Source organism: Bidens hawaiensis, unplaced genomic scaffold (assembly GCF_021521415.1).
Source record: "Bidens hawaiensis isolate Kalapana, Puna unplaced genomic scaffold, B.hawaiensis_p1.1 tig00039628_1, whole genome shotgun sequence".
NCBI lineage: Eukaryota > Viridiplantae > Streptophyta > Magnoliopsida > Asterales > Asteraceae > Bidens > Bidens hawaiensis.
Genome location: NW_027496983.1, coordinates 80,145 through 96,949, shown reverse-complemented (window position 1 = coordinate 96,949; position 16,805 = coordinate 80,145).

Sequence of the window (16,805 nt, the reverse complement as noted above, 5' to 3'; positions counted from 1 at the left end):
TCAGCTTACCGCCTAAACGTTTAGAACCGCCAACGCTTGGGTTTTACCACGTTTAAGTTTTACATACTTGTTCGGCGCAACGTGCCGGATAAAACACTAGTTAGTTGTGCCGGATAAAACACCAGCTATATAGTATATAGAAATTATAAATATAGATGCAATGGCTTAAGAAGTCACGAATCAGTCATTATAACCAAATATTGTTTCTTAATCATGTGATTCTTTTTGTTCTGTTGTTTATTCTAGATCTTCGTTTAAGTAGATATAATTATACTTTATTACTTATTAGAGAGTAATTTAAACTGTTAAGTAGATATAATTATACTTTATTACTTATTAGAGAGTAATTTAAACTGATTGAACTTGTTAATCATGTAATAAATATAAGTGTTTATGGTTCGGTTAAAACCCTGAAATCGTTTAAACCGGTCATTGGTTTGAGTTTTTTTTTCTTTTTCTTTTTTTTACTTTCGGTTTGTTGGCCGGTTTCAAAATTCTCAAAACGTAGTGAACGGTTAGTTTGCGGTTTATATTGGCAACTGACCATATAAAACCAGACCAGACTGTAAATGTTGAATGCATTTTAATCTTTTTTATTATTAATTATTAAATATGTTTTGTTATATAAATTAGATATAGTTAAAATGTAATTGACCATAATCTTATTATTACAAATAACTTGGCTATATAACTTCAAATTAACCTAATTGCAGTATGATTCTTTTTGTGATCTTTGTTGTTATTATTTTACGTCCTAGATATTCAATTAAAATTTACCATTTATGTGGCTAAAATTATTATTTTTTATTTATAATCCTCTCAAGTATCATATTATGTTGGTGTTTAGTTAAAATTGATGATATATTTAAAATCTTTAAACTAAATTTATTGTTTGTTTAAACTGTGAAACTAAACTGGAACCAGGCCATTAGTAAAGATTCGGTTTCAATTTTCAATGGTTGAGTTTTGTTTTGGACGACATAAAATCAATATTAATGGTTGGATTCACAAGTTTAACTTAAAACTCATCAAAACCGACACTGAACACCCCTACGTAACATATTAATTTATTTAAAAGAAAAAAATTATAGCAATATCATATTCAAATTATAGAGAATAAAATACTCGTTTTTATGGTGTAATTTTTTATAAAAATATTAACGTATGAAAAAACTATAGTCGTTTAAAAAAATGGGTGGGAAGTTAGTTTGAAATTTAAATTTAAAACATAATATGGTTAAAGACGAGGGATCAAACTTGTAAGTTGAATTTAGTGTTTAAAAGACAAGTTTACCCTTACTAACACATGTACCTTATGCATTAACATTTGTAAAGCTCTTAAAATCAAATGTTTTAATTTACCCTTGCCTCATATATCTTTAAATACTATTAAAGCAATACAATTGTGACACATGGTCTTCACCTAGGCTGTCCACATGTGCAATCCATTCATCAAGTTACCATTCTCAGAAGGTCTAATATTGTGCCACGTGTCCTGGTCTCCAAACTCCCAAAAAAACAAAACCCAGTTTATTTTTCACAAACAATATTGATTTCCACTACCGATTCTCTCTCTAATCTCACGATGATTATACCTACCCTAATTCCGCCGGTGAGATCTACAATCAATTCCACCACTGTTTTTCAGTCTAACTTTCCGATGAATATACGAATCCTAAACACGTCGTTCAGATCCACCATCGAACCTCTACAATGTTTACCAATACGAGCCATAATTCCGCCGTTCGGATTCGAACCGGTTGGAGACATCAAAATCCTTGGAGTTGATTCTCCGATGATTATATTCAAGGTAACTAACAATCCAATTTTGCAAATACAATTAGTTTTTATAACAAATTCTCAATCTTTCCGTCCAATCTGTTATACGCCTATTGTATGTTTACTGATTATTCCGGTCAATTATTTATTGTTTTGTTATTCAAATCTTTATAATTGAATTTCCGGCTAATTTCCAGTCAATTAATTTTTGCCGGTCATTTTTGTATTGTTTTTTTTATTGAATTTAAGTAATTTATATCCGACCAATTTCAGGATATATTTTTGTTAAATTTATAATTGTTTTGTTTGACCAATCTTAATTTTTTCCGACTAACATGTTGTTATAGTTTACTTCTGCAAATTCTGCAAATCTTTATATTTTGATTTCCGGCTAATTTCCGTTCAATTTATTTTTCCGGCCATTTTTTTTAGTTTAAACAAAAATCAGAAACTTTTAATATTGTTAAGATTATAAGTTTAGTAAGCTTTCTAAATCATAATTGTGATTTTGTAAAACAAACAAATAATTTTTAATTTTACAATAAAGAATTTATGATTTCAGTAACTGATTTCATTAACCAATATATAACAATAAAATAATTATAAATTAAGCAATATATTTTTTGAATATATTAACTGATTTCATTAACCTTAAATATTGATATCAAATTTTTTTGTATAATAATACATTTTAAATTTACATTTTGAATATATTCAATCGGTTATTTTTGGAAAAAAAAATCTTCAATAAACCGGTTTAATGATATTAATAATGGTTTTCAGTTACCTTAAATATTTAAATATTTTTTCTTGTATAATAATACATCGGTTATTTTTGGAATAAGGAATTACCATAAACTGCTTAAATTATATTCAAACTTTATTTAGAAAGTTTATAAACATAATACGTTTGCCAAAATTTTTATTCTCTACACCCTACTATATAATATTTAGCTAATCGCATAAGCCTTTATCATACTGTAGAGGATTAAAAATTCTCCAACAATGTAAGCTCCTCCCTTTTTTAATAATTTTGTTTATGTTTCAAATAATTTATTCTAATATTTTATATTTTAATTTTATTCATAGGACAATGGAAGCTCAAAAATTTACCATGCTTAATGAGATTGATGTTCTCAAAACATCACCATCAACTCTGAAGGTTAGAGTTATAAGACTGTGGAGCATAAAAGACAATAAAAATGTGAATGAGGATTTTCTGATCGAGATGGTGCTCATGGATGAAAATGTACGTATCTAATTATGAATCTGTATCTAATTATTGATTGACTTTTAATTGTAATTCTCATATATTTTTTTTGCTTTAATGACAGGAGAACCAATCCAAGCAACCGTTTACAAACAGGATATCTTTATATTCAAAAGATTCCTCAAGGAAAGCTCAACTATGACTATAGTTAATCCGAGCGTTGGTTTAAATGGATCGAACTACCGTGTGATTGACTGTTCCAACAAATTGGGGTTGGGACCAAGCACACATGTGAATTCATGTCAGGAGTTTGATGGTCGTCTGTTTGGTTTTAAGATGATTTCTTTTGAATCACTAATCAATAAAGATATTTCTTTGAAATCGACAGTTAGTATAAAATAATTTTCTGACATGCAAATAAATAGATTTATAATGTTAGCGTTAGATTTCCATTAAATCTGTTAATTAATTATTTTTTTATTTTTCTTTGTGTTAGATATTATTGGTCACGTGGTTCATGTGTTCAAGAGCAATGCTTCAAACGTCAAGAACAAAAACAAGCATACAATGGAGATATCTGATTTACGGTATTACTATTACACCTAACATTTGATTACATATTTTTGTTACTAAACTTTATACTTATGATTGTTTCTAACGCTTCTGTAATTTCAGTGGAAATTGTGTGTATCTCATACTATGGGATAATTATGCGTCTGAGCTCTCCAAATATGTAATTGAACATTTTGATGAAGGCCATGCCATTATTGTACTGCAGTTTGGTAGGGTTAAGTATTACACCGGTTCTGATGGTAAAGGTGACTATGTCTACTGTTTTGAAGTTTCTTGAGTTTAACTAATGTCACTAACTTTAACTAATGTTTCGTTGTATAATTTTCATTTTTGTTAGAGAAAGTGTATGTTTCGAATTCTTTTGGATCTAATGTTAGTCGTTTCTTTATAAACGATTTTTTATTTGAAATAGAAGAATACAAAAACATGTATATTATTAAACCAATAATTATTGTTTTTGTTAGTTCATAGATATTGTTATTTAAATTTTATATTATGTTACTTATTCCTAAATTATGAGAATTTTTTATTTTTTAGTTTGTTGGGTTTGCTAAATGGCAATAATGTTTCTGTTCGTAAACCGATTCCGGTGAAGATGATATCGTCTGTTGATAAGGAGTTTTTGAGAGCAACAGATTTTTTTAATATCGATGATATTTGTACCATTATATTTGTAAGTCAATTATTAACTTCACTATTTGTACGATTATATTGCATAACTTGTTTTTTAATTATTTGCAGCCTAAGAATATTATTATCCTTGGTATAATTAAGGCCATATGTCCAGATACAGAGTGGTATTACATTGGCTGTAATACTTGTAGCCGTAAACTCATGAAAAATAATGGTGAAGGGGGGAATGAGTATGAATGCAAAACAGAAAGATGCAACGTGTTAGGTGTTCTTCCTACACCTAGGTACTTAGTGAAAACAAATTCAAATGTTTATTGACAAAATATACAATTGTTGGTTTTGCTTTAAATTAACCTATTTTATAAATTATGTAGATTCAAGATCAAGATAAGGGTTAAAGATTCGACAGGAGTTGTGTCGTTGACTCTCTTTGATAGAGATGCTAGAATGCTGATCAACAAAACTTCAACTGAATTGATTGATTCTCAAAAGCAGATTTGTTTTCAATTACTAAATTTTATAATTATTATATATAATAATTGTTAAGAAATTGAAAAATTAAGTTTTTTTCCACTTATTTTATTACAGAATGAGGTTGAAAACGGTAGATTCCCTGATGAGTTTGATTGTCTTTTAGAAAAGAAATTTGCTTTTAAGGTCGATGTGGCAGAGTTCAATTTCAGAAACAATGTGGAAGATTATGGTATAAACAAGCTTATTGATGACACTAATATTCTCACTGAATTACAGAAAAGGCAGAATGGATGTTTGGTAATTATTTAAAACTAAATTCATTTTATAGTTAATGTTATTTTAGAATTATTTTCATTAACCGATTTTGTTGTAAAACTTTTAATTTTCAGCAAACCGATTCTAATTCTGTTTCATTTGGAGCATCTATGTCAGAATTTCAATCATCCGGTTCTGTTTCCGTCATGGTAAATATGTTTGTTACATATTATAATTTAAACTTATAAATATATGTGACACAAAGATGTTTGACATGATTTTGTTATGTTGATTACTTTGTTAATTGTTAATAACAGATTTCGGATATTGGAGATAACCAAACTCCAAGTTCAAATGTGGATGGTCAGGATGTGGCAAATGAGGAGAAAGGAATGTCAACGTCTTCTGACGATAAACTTAAGAGAAAATTGGTTGAAGTTTTTGAAGTTGACGATCAACCTAGCATATCGGCCAATAATTTTAAGTCAAAGACTATTGAAGAGATGGGCAACACCAGTGAATCCTGTGATGTTGCAACTAAATGTGATGGTTATATTCTCAAAAAACTCGTTTACCATATAATGACCCGTTTTAAAACCCGACTTTTTGTATCAATTATAACCAATTTTAAATTGTTTTTAATCTATTTCTACCATCCGGTCAAAATCAACAAGACTCTTTGATTCTTCTTCCATGTTTTAAAGGTAAGTTCGCCCTTTCAACCCTAATTACAAAATGATTTTGTCCTAAATAATCCGTATTTTTAGTTTTTTCTTCATTATTACACATATTCTTCATCATTAATGTCAATTTCATATATTTGCATTACTTACCATGCACCTATCTTTATTTTGATATTTGCTAAGCAGATGTATTATCCTACATTAGCTGTGTTTAATCATCCATCCCTTGAAGATACGGTTAGTATCTACCAGTTAAAATTAGTCGTAATTATCATCTACTTCATTTTTTGGTGTTAATGTATGCTAATAGAGTTTCTGTTATGCTGTATAGAAAATTCACAAAGATTATTTTAAGCTTCTTTTTGCACATGATTCTGTACATGAGACTGTTACCATTACGCATCTAAATCAAGAGTGGATGGTTGATATTGATTTTAGCATTGATAAGTATGTATTTGGTAATGGATGGTTCCCATTTGTAAAAGACAACGGTTTCGAATTTGGTGATGTTTTTGTTTTCTGTCCCACTAAGCCACACGAATGGGGAATGTTGTATGTTCCAGAAAATCCGGAGTTGCAGCATAAGATTTTTGATGTCTATGTATCTTATCCAACAATGAATAAGTTGGTATGTTAAACCTTATTATTATTCGGACGTTTATATAAATTTTAAATTTTGTTTATATTTATTTGTTTAATTCTTTAAATTTATCTTTTAAATTTTTTTTATTAACAATGTTTATTAAACTTGTATGTCAGTCATTAAGAGACGATCTGCTTGTATGTTACCTTCCATATCTGAAACGTGGAAGATCATCTGCCAACTGGGATGTTTCTGCAGTTGATGGAAGTAGATGGACTCTTGTCTTTAAAAGTTTCAAAAGCAGTATTCCTGGATATGCATTTGTTGGTGAATGGTCTAGTTTAGCAAGTCATGTTAACTTACAAGTTAATGGTTATCTTGTGTTTTTACCGGTTGATCAGAATACTCTTAGGTTATATGTCTTTGATAGTCATGGTGTTGAATGTACACAGTTTGTTCAACCAAATATTGTTGTTGGTCGGTCGGGCAATCTTGATATAGTTACTATTTCAGGTTAGTTTCCCAATATTCACGTAAAATGTATAACCAAACATAATTATTTGTTAACTTTTGTTCTATGTTTTTATAATCAGATGATGAAAGCTTTGGTGTTGTTGAACTAGAAGGTGAGCGTGTTAGGATTCAAGATGAGCATGTCAGTAAAAATTTTGTTGAAGTTGTTATTAGAGATCGTTTGGTAAGTTTTTTCCCAGGTCATAAATTTGTTATGGTATAAAAACTTTTTTTGTATTTAAGTATGTATTATTCTAAATATGAAATGGTTTTGTTTATATATTTACAACGTTTACCTGTTGAATTTGCTCGTGACAATGAATTGAATAAAGAGACTGAGTTGGTGTTGATAAACCCATATGGTGAAGATGTTATGACTAGAATTCAAATGGAATACAATCATGGTAATTACAAGTTTAGAGTTCATGACTGGCCAGAATTTGTTCGTGTTAATTCACTTGAGTTTGGGAAGAAATGTCTACTCGAGTACAACCGTGCCACTCATTCTCTAATCCTGTCCCAATTATTTGAATAGGTTTAAACTAAGCTTTTGTGGTATCAATATTGTGGTTCAAGAATATTATCTTTTGGTTGTTTACGTTCTACTACAATTGACACTTTTACTTTTTTCTGTTTAATATCTTTGTTAATTATTATGTTTTTGTATAAACTTAACAACTTTTATAAAACGTATGTTTATCATATGCTTAGATTCGTCATACAAGTTGATGTTGTTGAATACGTATCATAAATGTTATAGTATCTTTTGTATAGTATTTATTAAATTTAATTATTTTGTATATGTTTTATATTTTCATAGTTTACTTATTCAAAAATTTATTTTAAGTAACAAATAAACGAGTTTAATTTCCTAATTTAAAATGATTCTTCTAGAATAATATTTTATTCAATACCCACCCTTTTGATTTAATTTTATGTTAATTCGTATCCTAATAATATTACCGCCTATTACCTAGGTTAGACTATTATTTTTAAAAGTTTTATAAATCCCTAAACATCTTTTAGGTTAAACATTTTCATTATGCCTGCCGTCATTCATGTATGCCTCCATCCCTTGATTTCTACTTTGCTATTTCTAATGTATAATTAACTTCTGGTGATTCTTATAGTTATTATATTTTTTAGATTAATACGTCAATAACTAATATATTATATTTAAATTATGGTGTTTCATGTAAAAAGAATATGTTGATAATGACAACTTTTTTTGTCATACTTATCGAAGATCCGAAATTTCCGATTCAGGTTATTTTTAAACTCTATAATAACATTTTTCAATAAGCATTCAGTATCTAATTTTTGTAACTTTTAATTTTGTTATTAGAAAATTCCAAAAGAATTTGTCCTGCAAAATTTAATGATGTTTAAAGAGTTACCGAAAACCATTGAAATTCATCTTACAAAGGATCATTGACAGTGGAGTTAAAAAAAATGAAAAATCAGTTTCTTTTGGTGATGGATTCACTGATCTAATGTGTTCTTTGAATATTCGTCCTTATCAACGGATTGTTTTTGTTTTATTTGAAGATGAAGTACATGGTTACTTAGAACTCCTTCGAAGAAGGCCATTTCTACCGGGCATCGACAGGCATTTATTTTATACGACCATAATAGAATGAATGATAAATTGGTAAAATTCAGATTCTTTATTTTCACTTAATAGTCACTATTATAAATTTATGTTAAAACGGTTTTAACATTCATTAATATTTTCGTATTTTCCTAACAGGTTATTTCAAAGGAGAATATTGAATCCCAATTTCAAGACTCGCTTCAAATTGGAGTAATTAACTTCATTTTTTTATCATAACCATTCATGAGATATCAGTTTTAAATTTTATAAAAAACACTATTTGTTTGGTGACGGTTGGAAACAGTTGGTTAAATATTTATGTTTCAGAGATGGTGACGTTCTATGGTTGAATTATGTGAACAAGTCTACCATTGATTTAAGAGTGTATGACAAGAACGGTATTCCTTTCATGTTTCCACATCTACCACCAGTTATTTGTCATAAATTATCAAACTTAAATCCACATGGTGAACATACCGTGGAGTCTCCATATTGTCAATCAGTAGTTGCTTTTTCTCACAATCATGTTTTCAATCATAGTGATAAAAATATGGATGAAAACTCTAATTGTTATTTAGAGTTCCGTAAGAAGATTGAATATCGTATGGTAATAAATATAATACTCTTTTATGCTTTCGTTATGTTTTTGTTACTTTAATTTTAAAATAATTATATAAACTCTTTTTTTTTGTTATCGCTTACCTGCTGAAGTCGGAAGACTTGCAAATCTGAAAAAAGAACGCTTAATTAAGTTAAGGAATTTAGCTGGGATTGAAACAATCTTCAAGGTTAAAAATGGAGGCAAAAACGAGAAGGGTCGCTTTACGTTAATTGGATGGAAGGATTACGTGATCAACAATCAATTACCTTTTGGCCGGAGTTTAGTTATTCGTTTTTATAAGAACGATGTTGTTTTGGTTGTGATTAAAATCCATTAGTGATGGGTTTTTGTTTTTGTTTTTGTTTTTGTTTTTATTACTTTCGTCTCTATTAAAACTTTATTATATGAATGACGATATTACAATTTAATTTTGTCTGCTTTTGGAATAATATGTTTTTGTATTGTTATTTCTTTCATTAATTTATGTTTATACATAACTATTTGCTAACATAATCACAATAACCAAAACCTTTGTGTAACCCTAACCTATGACAATTTAACAATTTTTGTTTTTCCTATTTTATAATAATTATTTTTTAAGTTACTCAAAATATTTTTATATTAAACCTTTGACTTACATTAATATTTAGAATATATACCTCATACTGATTTCCTAAATATATTCATAAATTTAATAACATAAATAGTATTCCATTATTTAAGATAGTTTCCATTTGATTATAATAATCACATATCAAAATATATTTAATATTATCAAATCGTTAAATATTCTATTATAATTATCTATCATATTTAGCAATGTCTTCATCTAACATATTGTAAATATCTGATCAACCATTTTTCTTTGTTATTTCTCTAACCATGTTTTCATATTCAAATAAACGTAAATCAGTTCCCTCCACCTCACAGAGCAACAACTACGATCGAAATGGTTTTTTAGTTTTTGTTTAAGAATATATCAACCCAAGATATTGATTACCGGTATTGCTTTTTTAGTTTAAACTTTATTTTCTATATTTGGTTTAGGTAATCTTCCAAGAAACCCATTGTCTGATGTTTCAAACACATCACGGCCAAATAACATTCAAAGTGTTTATGTTAATCCTCGTAACACATGTTTCTTGAACTTATACTCATCTCCAATGTATCATTACTATCCAGCAGTAATTTTAAGAAAGAAGAGTCAACATTTGAATCATAATTTTAATCAAGTTGAATTTGTTTGTTTTGTAATATTAAATTTTTATTTTACATTTTCTTAGTTTATTCTATATTTGTTTAAATAAAGGTCAACCTCATGTGGCTTTGTCAAGAGTGAAGAGTTGAGATGGTATTAAGTTATCGATACTCGACAAAGAATCAAAGCTTACAAATAAAACACCAAATGTTGTGTACAAGGAGATTTTTGAAAATGTAGAATGATAAATATTATATTTGTCCTTTATTTGAAATTGTTCTATTCAACTATAAGTGTTATCATGTAACTTATTTTGTTATATAATTTTGTTATGTAGTTGTAAAACGTTTTTTATATTTGTTTGTTATCCTAACTTAAAAATTGTTATTAAGTTATAAATAAATATTACAATTTTTAGATATAAATGTTTTATAAGATACCATTTTTTATATTTCAATTTTAAGTTAAAATATTTAAAATAGTTATAATAATAATATCTAATAAAATATTACAAATATAGGGTAACTATACATGATAATTAGATAGATATAATCATGTACATCATTGGAAAAATAAACCATCACTTCTTTTCTATATTTTATAACTATTAATTTAATTAATCATCTTCTTCTTCTTCTTCTTTTACAATCTAAAGATTTTCATTACAAACTAGGAGTATATTTCTAAAAAATGTCGACCATTGTCAATTGGAAGTTTTCTACGGTTTTACGTAGGTATGAATTCCTCTTTAGTGATTTCCTCATGATACACAAAGATAATATCGAATCTGTGATGATGTTTAATAACCTCCTTAAGCATCAGATTCATGAGATTGGTGTTCGGAAAGTTTCTCCATGTATACAAGAAACCAATCTCATAAATCTGTTACGTGATTACCTAGATGATCTCCACCAAGATGTTTTACTGTTTGAACATGTTAGGGATTGGTTTTTTTATCCAAATCAAAACAAAGTTGTTATCAACTTTGAGAATGGGCAACATAAAAATTTGAATCCTAAACAAGTATTGTTATGTGATGATTTGTTCCTTCTGAGAGAGTTAGATATGTTGAAGTTATCTAATCATAGAAAAAAAATTGCACATTTTGAGTTGGAACGGGAGGTGAGTTTGAAGGTGAAATGGTTAGAGGAATGTGAAAACCTTGAAAGTGATTATGATAGTTATCCCGAAAGTTTGTTCTCCGATGATGAATTAGAAGGTAATATATTAATGTTTTCGATATTGTTTATATATTTAATGAAAGAAGTTTATTTCAAACATCTTTATAGACTTACTAATAACTAAATTTATGAACTTTATATTTGTAGGTTGTAGATAACAATTTTGTAATTTTTAGATTTTAGTATTTATTAAAAATGTTGTTATTTAAAGTTTAGTTTAATTGTGTTGATATTAAAAATTTTCAGGTGTTTAGGAAAGGGCAGTTGTAACATCCTAAATATTCTAATAATAAATAAAGAAAGTCGCGTTTAGTTATCGTGTGTTAATAGTTAACTTATGCCTAATAAAGAAAGGACCATGGACTTGGATTAATTAAGATGGATTAAGGGTAACGGGCCTTAGGTCCATGGGCTTTAAGGGATATAAATATCCCCTTAAACCATCCTAAAACCCTAAATATCATTTCCATCTTTCATAAATCTCTACACACTCCAAAACACACACACCACACACCACCGTGTACACGGCCGAGAGAGACGAGAGGGGCTTGAGGCCAAACGAACGTTAGTTGGTATTAGATCTTTATTACACGAGATCTAGAGTGCATAAACAAGTTAAACGAGATCCAAACGAGCACTAAAGGTATGTTCTTGACCCTTTAAAGTTTACGTTTTATTAGCGTTTAACATTGAAACTTAGAACGAGAGTAGATCGGGTATAAACGAAACATAAAGTTGTAAACTTGATGATAAATACGAGTGTAATGAACCCGAAAATGGAAACGGCTCGATTAATGAACCCTTAACACTAGTATTGAACGTTTTTACCATAAAGGTCCAAACTTTACGTCATTCCGGGCTAAGTTTTACCCGAACAAGGCCATGGGAATGATCGCGGGACTTGTTAACGTCATATCCAAGAATTTCTCGATGAAACGAGGGTGATTCTGGTGATTACGAATGAACATAGGCGAATGCTGAATAACTTCGCCTGCTAGCCAACTTCGTCTTCAAGCAAGTTCGCTTGCAAGCAAGTTCGCCAGCCAAGTTCGCCCCTGACAACTTCGCCTGGCATATGTTCGCTTAAGGTTAACTTCGCCAAACCCAACTTCGCTTGTTGTTAAGTCCGCCTAACAACAAGTTCGCCAACCTTAAGTTCGCTTGGATGTTAAGTTCGCTGAGGTATAAGTTCGCCAATGTTAACTTCGCTGAATAGTAAGTTCGCCAATGTTAACTTCGCTGAACAACAAGCTCGCTAATGTTAAATTCGCTTAATATTAAGTTCGCCAAAAGTTAAGTTCGCTAAGAAATGAATTAAAATCCTAGTGAAAAATGCGTTAAGACAGTAATGAAAATAAAATTTTTCCAAGCTGACCTGGCAGCTCGACCCTAGCCAGGGGCTCTGCCCCTTGGACCCTGCTAGGGGCTGCCGCCCCTAGACCCACTGCCAGGGGCGCTGCCCCCGGACCCCCGTTCGTTGTGGGTTATATAAAGATAGAAATACAACATGAGTAGTAGTAGTTAATTGATACATGTAAATATTATACAGTTAGCCGTGCACAGCTCAAGATGGGAATAACGATTAACGGAGAGCGTAACAGGATTCAGGTGAGTTTCTAGCCCCATTTATGTGTTATGTTTTCGGGGCTGTGTGCATACTCAATATGTTTGTTAATACACTTATCCTAAGAGATAAGTGTATGCCTTATGTGAATAATGTGAAATGTATGAATGATATATACGATCTTCGGATATTGTACGTACTGTCAGGTTGTAACGCTATGTATAAGGTAAGTATGATATGTATGCTTATGTGTATGAACGTGATAAAGTTAATAAAAGAAGAAAATGATGGTTGTATGGTTGTATGGTTACGAAAAGGGTACCGAGCCCTAATAATACTCGAGGTATGATGTATGGTTGTATGGTAACGAAAAGGGAATCGAACCCTACTAATATTCGAGAACTAGGGAACCGAACCCTACTAATATTCGAGGAAAGAGGGTACCGAGCCCTAATAATACTCGAGGAAGGAGGGTACCGAGCCCTAATAATACTCGAGGAAGGAGGGTACCGAGCCCTAATAATACTCGAGGAATGTAGGGCGTAATGCTCTTTATAACGTAAGATATGAAAGCAAGTTAGTACAAAAGAAAGTATGAAAGTATGATTGAAAGAATATAAGTTTATGTGTACTGTATAATGTATGATTAACTAGAACTCACTTAGCGTAGCTGACTTTTAGTATGCACGCAGGTGAGTAGGATGAGGCAGCTCGTTTGAGGGGACACGTGGCGTTGAATAAGAGACTGGCATCGGAAGGCTCAGGGCGCGTTATGTTTTAATTACTTAGTTTTCGAAAGACAAGTTGGTTGTTTAAGACAAGTTTTGAAATGTTTTATTAAAGTTTTTATATTCCGCGAATGTTTTTAATTAACTCTGATATTAGAACTGCGTTTATGAGTAAATCCAACACGAAAGTAGGGCTACCGGTAACGGGGCCTTACAGCAGTTTGTGTTGGTATAACTTTTTGAAGACTTTGATGATGTTTTAATATCAAACAACATGGTTAGTGTTTTTGTTAATGTCTTTTGATGGTTTGGTTTAATTTAAGTTATTATTGTAATTTTTAAGTTTGAATCTATTTACAATGTAATTTTATAATAGTTTGGTAACAAACTATGAACATATATTATGTTAAGTTAACCGTATGTTTAAATTGATTTTTTGTAGAGACATGTATTTCCACCCGCGTGTCACGCGGCTCAATAACCTAGTTATATATAGTATAAATAAACAAGGGTCAAGTTATTAAAGGGAACAAAAATGAGAATGATGTGAAAGATTTCTAGCCACAAAAAAACCCCTTAAAAATAATGAAAAATTAATTAAAAAAATTATAACTCAAAATTTAATAAAATATGAAAAAATGTAAAAACGCAAAAATGTTTCCACGGTCTTCCTCGTTAAAAAAACATAAAAAAAAACAACTCGAAAAAGACACAATGTTGAAAATAAACATCATTGTGTTTTTTTATTTATCATTGTGTTTTGTGTTTATTTTTGTCATTGGGGGTGTCTTTTTTCTTTGACATTGTGTCTTTTTTTTTCTTGATATTGTGGTATATTACTCAACATTGTGTTATATTTTGTTTGACATTGTGTTAAATTTTGCGATCTATTGTGTCTTTTTTTATTTATCATTGTGTTGTTTGTTCATTTTCGACATTGTGTCTTTTTTCTATACATTGTGTTTTCGTCGGTTTTTTTAACGAGAATGATGAGGGAAACATTTTGTTTTTTCTATTTTTTTTCGTTTTTTATTTATATTTTGAGTTATAATTTATTTGTTATTTTTTTTATTTTTTTGTGGAGAGGTTTTTTTGTGTGGCCACAAATTCTTCTCACACTTCTCATTTTTATCTCCATTTGTATTTTAACTATACCCAAATAAACAATTTGTTTTAAGTATAAACTAAACAATCAAATTACTTGTTAAGTTAACAATCAAAATATTTGTTAAAATTATAAATAGAAGTTAAAAAATTCGTTGTGCATTTACTAGATGATTCAAACAAAAATTAGTTGCTCAAATAGCTACATGATCATGTGAAACTAACTAAACAGTTAATAATCACTAACAAAAATACAAAACTAATAAATAAAAAATATATGTAAGGGAGGAAACATCTTAGGTAACTACATCGCGCAAATGTCACGAGTCAGAGCCGGAACACTGTTAGTTCGTCTCATTAACAGTTTATCTACAACTGTTAGAACTTGGCAAAGAGCTCTAGAGTCGGAGAGTAACTATTATTATATTTAGATTTGATTATAGATTTTATTACTTGAGGGTGAATGTCAACTTATTGGCCTGATTAGGGTTGTAAACGTAATGAACATATACAAATTAAGCAAGTTTGTCGTCCTTTCATTTTTTGTCTAGGGGTGTAGATCGGTTAGATTAGGTTCTAGATTCCAAGTTGCCCGAGTCAGGTTTTTCTGGGTTTGAATAGGATTAATCGTAACCGTATAACGATCCATTCAAGATTCGATTAATCAATATTCATGTTTTGATAACTAGTTGTATTTGGTCAGTGTAGATCGATAATCGGGGGTGGGAATTTGGATAATTTGCTACGAAATTGGAATTTGGGACCAAGTAAAACTAGTGTAATAAACCTAATGTTTCTTTTGTTTTTTTATTATTGTTCTTTGTTTTATGCCATTTTTTTATTAATTCCGGTTCGAGTGTCTGATTCTCTACCACTATGACTACGGGTGAATATTGGAGTAATAGACATTAGGTTTGTTATTATGAGCCCACGGCCCATTAACTCGTTAAGTACTTAGGGTTTGCATTATGTTCTCTATATATTGTAACCGTACTTAATGGAATGATATCAACCAGTTTTACCATAATAATACTAGTATATGAGCCACCCGAGGCGCTCTACCACATCCGCCTCCTTACTCACAAACAAACTCTAGGTACCTAACGGGCATGTGGGGTTATAATAATAAACCTAATGTCCAATATACTGATTTTAAACCCATTGGAACCAAATCACACCACTGATAGTGTTGGAGATAAATGTGCGTAAGTTGGGTTGGCAAATGTTTATGTATATCATGCATCTTTGGTAGAGGTGCATTAACATCGATCCTCGAGCCCATAACCATAACCCATTAGCTAGTTATTTCACAAGATGTTCAATGAGAAACATATGCATAAATTGTCCTTGAAATATGACAAAATCAGGGACCAAAATATTGAACACTTAGGTAAATATTCCAAATGTGAAATTACTAAAATACCCTTTAACTTAACAAAAAAGTGTAACTGAGTTAATATCAGGGACCAAAATCGTTATAAAAATACAAACCCTCAAGGACCAAAATAGTTAAAACATTCTTTTTGAATTAAAGTTATTAAATATGCCAAACCCCGGAACCAAATAGCAATTTACTCAAAACTAAAGTCTTGATTTTGACATGAATTAAATTGTTCTGAACTTAAAAGACAAAAAACTAAAAAAGAATGTTTACATAAGTTCCATATAAAATTTAAATTATATAATGACAAGCGAAGAAGAAAAAATCAAATTGAGGTGACTGTACTACACATTTACATTTCCATTTTCCAGTATTGCCTAATCAACCGGGAGTACAACTTTCTTATGTACAACAATCAAAAGGACTAGAGGAGAGTTAACTTTAAAAGCCATTTAAAATTGAGCTAAACCTGATAAAACAACATATTTATAAACAGTTTGGACTAATATTTTAATATATTTATGTAAAAATCTATAAAAATCCGATAAATATTTGTAAGGGTTGCTTTAAATGTGATTCATTGTTTATAAGTTCAAAAGAAGTAGATGAGAGTGAGACTCCACCACACGAATGAAGACTTTAAAGGTAAGGTTAGGCGAAGTTTCACAACCTAAACCTCGGCTTGTTTATGGTTCTCGCGTTTCATCACGCTTGCTCATTCCCAACATGTTACAACCAATCAGCGCGGGTC